Source organism: Xenopus laevis, chromosome 1S (assembly GCF_017654675.1).
Source record: "Xenopus laevis strain J_2021 chromosome 1S, Xenopus_laevis_v10.1, whole genome shotgun sequence".
Taxonomy (NCBI): Eukaryota; Metazoa; Chordata; class Amphibia; order Anura; family Pipidae; genus Xenopus; species Xenopus laevis.
The window spans coordinates 6,652,206-6,658,455 of record NC_054372.1 but is presented as its reverse complement, the minus strand read 5'-3'; positions in this window follow the sequence as shown (position 1 = coordinate 6,658,455).

The window sequence follows — 6,250 nt, the reverse complement described above, 5'->3', positions numbered from 1 at the left end:
CATCAGCCCATTGGCTGCCAGCAGCTGCCACTAGTGAGCTGGAGAAAAAAAATAGGCAGCATTCCGCCCTGTCTAAACTTAAAGGCACAGCATAAAACTTCATCCGCCTTTGTGATGTCAATGCATGTAATGCATAAAAAGGGAGAGTTAAAGGAACAGTACTCTTTTCCAAATGAACTCAACAAATAGCACTTGTCTGTTTTTTAAGGTAGAAATATATATCATATCTCCCAGCATTTGAAAAATGGAAACAGAGACAAAAATATCTGCCATGAAAATGTGGGACCGCGTCCGTGTTATGGCCACACCCCCTAATTACCATGTCCATTTTACAAAATGCTCCAGGTTATGAAAAGTTTGAACACATTTCTGGGAGTTTTAGGGCAATGTTTTTTGTGTTATAACAGTTTTGCCAGTGAAGGAGAAGTTGCCCTTTAAGCTGTGAGTCTCAGTTCTCCCAAGAGACTTGCTTATCTTTATTAGTTATAATTGTATCTTTGCTTATCTTAAAGTGTTACAAATGTATCAGTTAGGGTTGCCACCTTCCGAAACGGTGGAGACCGGGCAGGGGTGGGGCTGTGACATCAGAGGTGGGGCTTTGACATCAAAGGCGGGCCATGATGTAGATGGGCATGTCAGTGACATCAAGAGGTGGGGCTATGATGCAGCAATCAGCCATTGGCCGATCACCGTTTCAATCAAGGGAATCCTGCTCGGTTTAACTTATTTGGAAAACCAAGCATGAAGGTTTGACCCCGGCAGCCCTTCGAAATACCGGACTGTCCGGGTCAAAACCGCAACCCTAGTATCAGTGCAGGTGCTCAGTATTCTGGGCTCTCTGCCAAAAAGCCTCTTATTTTACTTAAATTGCAGAAATGTTGTATCTTTTCCTGGCATCAGTACAAGAGATTAAAGAGAAACAACGGGACAGTTGGGAGGGATGATAAATATTTTTTTGTTATTTTTTTTCTTTCACAACCAATTGAAACCACTTTCACTTTTCAATATCCTTCTTCTGGAGAAACAGGTAGTTGTAAGAATATTACCTGGTGGTCCAGTGGGGGTGCAACGGGGACAACGTAATATTCTTACAGCAGTAAAATAAATGATTGGCCAATATATGAACCCTCTGTATTAATGAGATCCCTTATCTCAGAGCCTGCAGCTGAGGGAAGGGATTGGTTTGTTTATACAGAGCATCTTTTATTCATTTAAACAAATTACAATTTTACAAGGGGAGAGAAAATTTTAAATACATTTCCGTTAGTGCTTTATAATAGTGAAAAAAATAGAAAGATTATTGTGGGAGTGTTGAGTTATTGTGAGGAGAACCCCCAGCAGCTGAAGGTACTTTATTTGAAATTGAGATGATATTGGGACCCAGTCTTTACCTCTCTATGGTGAAAATTTACTAAAGGGCGAAGTGATTAGAAAATTTGCTGGCGAAGGAAATAGACTCTAGCGCTACTTCACACTTTAACACCAGGCAAATTTTCGCTCTGGCGAATGGACGTAACTACGCAAATTTACTAAGATGTGGATTTTAATGAACGTTACCTCTTGCACCAGACTTGCCTTCGCCTCCTCAGACCAGGCGAAGTGCAATAGAGTTGATAGGAGTTCCTCAAAAAAAAGTTTAACATTTTTCGAAGTCCCAAAAAAACACTGGCGACTTTTCAGTTTTTCATGCTGCAAAAGATCGTAAATTTTTTCTAGGGTGCCCGGCTTCCACCCCCTACATTTCCTAACATATGGCACATAAACTATACACTGGGCTCATGTGTAGGGCAATATAACAACTTTATTTTATTAAAGTTCCCTGGCCTTGTGTAGTGTAATGTATTTGCTGCAACAAATACGTCCATCGATATTTAACTTCCCGCCGTATGCAAATTAGCCAACGCTAGCGCAACTTTGCTTTGCTTGCTGAATTAACACTAGCAAAACTTCGCCATTGTTCGGCGCCCTGAACGCAACTTCAGTGAATTAGCGTTGTCCTGGCGAATTGTGGCGATGTGAGTGAAGCCGTCAATGGCGAATCTCTGGAGGTTAGTGAATTTGCCCCAGTGTGTATAACAGTGATCCCCAACCAGTAGCTCGTGAGTAACATGTTGCTCCCCAACCCCTTGGATGTTGCTCCCAGTGGCCTCAAAGCAGGAGCTTATTTTTGAATTCCAGGCTTGGAGGCAAGTTTTGGTTGCATAAAAACCAGGTTTACTGTCAAACAGAGTCTCCTGTAGGCCGCCAGTCCACATAAGGGCCACCAAAAAGCCAATCACAGTCCATAAGTGGCACCCCAGGAACTTTTGCTGCTCCCCAAAATCTTTTTACATTTGAATATGCCTCAAAGTAAAAAAATGTTGGGGATCCCTGCCCTATAGCAACATTTATAGACTGGTCAGCCAATCTGGTTGTGCAGTCTGGTCATAACGTTGTGGTTAAGAGAAAGTGGGCAGAGCTTTCAAAATCTCCAACTCCCTCTGGGATTAGGGACGGGTCCTAAATAATTATCATGGTCAGGGAATTTCGAGTAATGTCCCTTTTCCTCCTTTCCAGTGTAGGGGGATTCCAAAATATTGGCCACGTTTTAAAAGAAACCGATTTGGCATCTCGGTATTGTGTAACAGGAGTTCTTTCTCGCCTCGTTTAAAAACATTTTCCCAGAACGTTTCTTTCTTTACTGCAGGCCCATTCTGCTCACATCAGCATTATATCTGATATCTCCCCCTCCGCGTGTATTTAGATTTGCTTCTCCCTTTTGCTCTTCATCAGGACTTCATTTCCTCTTGACACATGTCAAAAACTGCAGGATAAGTTCCATTCACTTCCTATTGTCAACTCCTTTCCCACTGAATAATAACTAAAGTGCAGTCCAAGAAAGACAAAAAGAAACTGACACTTTTTGGGGTCCACGGTTCAGGATATCAGCAGCATTGGGGATATGAGGCTTTCCTGCTCTAAAGCAGATATTACTAGGCTCACTATTCCTTCTGCCCCAATAACCTCTGGGTATATATAAGGTGAGAGGGGTAAGTCTGCTCTAAGCTTGACTTTGTCATTATTCTAGTGGTCCCCAATAGTGATGAGCACATTGTTTTTGACACAAAAAAAGACTCCCATAGACTCTAATGGGTGAAAAAAATTATTGCGCAATTTGTCACATGTCAAAAAAAATTGTAGCCCATAGTCTTTAATGCAAATTTTTTGAAACAAGTCAGATTCGCCCATAACAACATGTTACTCCCCAACCCCTTGGATGTTTCTCCCAGTGGCCTCAAAGCAGGTGCTTAATTTTGAATTCCAGGCAAGTTTTGGTTGTATAAAAACCAGTTGTACTGCCAAACAGAGTCTCGTGTAGGCTACCAGTCCATATAGAGGCTACAAAACAGCCCGTATTTGGCACCTCCAGGAACATTTTCATGCTTGTGTTGCTCCCCAATTCTTTTTACATTTGATAATGAGCGAATGCTGCAACTTGACAGAGAAAGGCGCTTTGTGCTATGTACGACATGGCTGCCCGTGCCAGAAGGAAGGCTGCGTTCGCAATATGCCCCTCCCCCCTTCGCCAACATGGGGGGGGGTGCATTGCAATTGTGCTCTCTGAGCTAGAAAAGCCGTATTTCTGTTGTAATTAACATAAATTCAGCTCTTAAAGTTACAAGGATCTCATTTTTGCCATGCCAGCGTACGGCAGCCTTTGGTCAGGGATTATATTTAACATACAGATGCCTTTAAATAAGAACGGGAGGATTCTGGGTAGAAAAAACACCTAGCATTAGAAGTAAAAGTTGCAATCTGTACATTTCCACTGTACAGCAGTGACATGTGGAAGAATTCAGGGGAGAGTAGGACAGGCTGAGTATGACACACACAGGGAGCATAGGGGAGGCAGAGTATGGCACACACAGGGCATAGGACAGGCAGAGTATGGAACACAGGGCATACGACAGGCAGAGTATGGCACACACAGGGAGCATAGGGGAGGCAGAGTATGGCACACACAGGGACCATAGGGCAGGCAGAGTATGGCACACACAGGGAGCATAGGGCAGGCAGAGTATGATACACACAAGAAGCATAGGGCAGGCAGAGTATGGCACACACAGGAAGCATAGGGGAGGCAGAGTATGGCACACACAGGGAGCATAGGGGAGGCAGAGTATGGCACACACAGGAAGCATACGACAGGCAGAGTATGGCACACACAGGGAGCATAGGGGAGGCAGAGTATGATACACACAAGAAGCATAGGGCAGGCAGAGTATGGCACACACAGGAAGCATAGGGGAGGCAGAGTATGGCACACACAGGGAGCATAGGGCAGGCAGAGTATGATACACACAAGAAGCATAGGGCAGGCAGAGTATGGCACACACAGTAAGCATAGAAGCATAGGGGAGGCAGAGTATGGCACACACAGGGAGCATAGGGCAGGCAGAGTATGGCACACACAGGGAGCATAGGGCAGGCAGAGTATGATACACACAAGAAGCATAGGGCAGGCAGAGTATGGCACACACAGGAAGCATAGGGGAGGCAGAGTATGGCACACACAGGGAGCATAGGGGAGGCAGAGTATGGCACACACAGGAAGCATACGACAGGCAGAGTATGGCACACACAGGGAGCATAGGGGAGGCAGAGTATGATACACACAAGAAGCATAGGGCAGGCAGAGTATGGCACACACAGGAAGCATAGGGGAGGCAGAGTATGGCACACACAGGGAGCATAGGGCAGGCAGAGTATGATACACACAAGAAGCATAGGGCAGGCAGAGTATGGCACACACAGTAAGCATAGAAGCATAGGGGAGGCAGAGTATGGCACACACAGGGAGCATAGGGCAGGCAGAGTATGGCACACACAGGGAGCATAGGGCAGGCAGAGTATGATACACACAAGAAGCATAGGGCAGGCAGAGTATGGCACACACAGGAAGCATAGGGGAGGCAGAGTATGGCACACACAGGGAGCATAGGGGAGGCAGAGTATGGCACACACAGGAAGCATACGACAGGCAGAGTATGGCACACACAGGGAGCATAGGGGAGGCAGAGTATGATACACACAAGAAGCATAGGGCAGGCAGAGTATGGCACACACAGGAAGCATAGGGGAGGCAGAGTATGGCACACACAGGGAGCATAGGGCAGGCAGAGTATGATACACACAAGAAGCATAGGGCAGGCAGAGTATGGCACACACAGTAAGCATAGAAGCATAGGGGAGGCAGAGTATGGCACACACAGGGAGCATAGGGCAGGCAGAGTATGGCACACACAGGGAGCATAGGGCAGGCAGAGTATGATACACACAAGAAGCATAGGGCAGGCAGAGTATGGCACACACAGGAAGCATAGGGGAGGCAGAGTATGGCACACACAGGGAGCATAGGGCAGGCAGAATATGGCACACACAGGGAGCATAGGGCAGGCAGAGTATGATGCACACAAGAAGCATAGGGCAGGCAGAGTATGGCACACACAGGGAGCATAGGGCAGACAGAGTATGGCACACACAGGGAGCATAGGCAGGCAGAGTATGACACACACAGGCAAACTTTTCTTTACCTGTGAGATACCTTCAGATGTAAAAAGAGGTGGGGAGCAGCAAACATTAAAAAAATGTTCCTGGTGGCACAAATTGTGCTGTGATGGCCATTTGCTGTTCTGATGGAGGGCCACACAAGGGGATTGCAATCTGGATGTGACTGTGGGCTGCCAGTTGCACGGCACTGTTCTAAAGGAAGAGCTTTATTACAGAGATCAGGCACATGTAAACAGAAACAAAACCTATCCCTTTTGGGGTGTCTTTAACTAACAGGTCGGGGTTGCTTTAAAGAGGAAACACCATTGTGTAAGACACAGCTTTGAGCTCGTTCTGGCAGGACAAACAGCTGCTACTTTGGCCACTAATCACAGAGCAGGCTCCTACGTTTGCTCTTCATTTTTGCACTTTGCACCCAACCCTGCAGTTGTAAAATGAGGCTGTTTGTCTTGTGAGCCCTCCCCACACTCAAGCTTTGTGCCATGCTACATACAGGGTTGGACTGGGCCAGCGGGACACCAGAAAGAATCCTGGTGGGTGTCGTGGACCCTGCATCCCCCGCTGAGACACGTGGCCTCCCCCTGCTCTAACTGTGGTTCCAAAGTGCAAGTGTTGTCCGTTCTGTGCGCCGTCACTTACAGTATTCCCACTGCTGCTGGTGCCGATCTCCGACGCTCAAGACTGGACGAGTGGATCTACA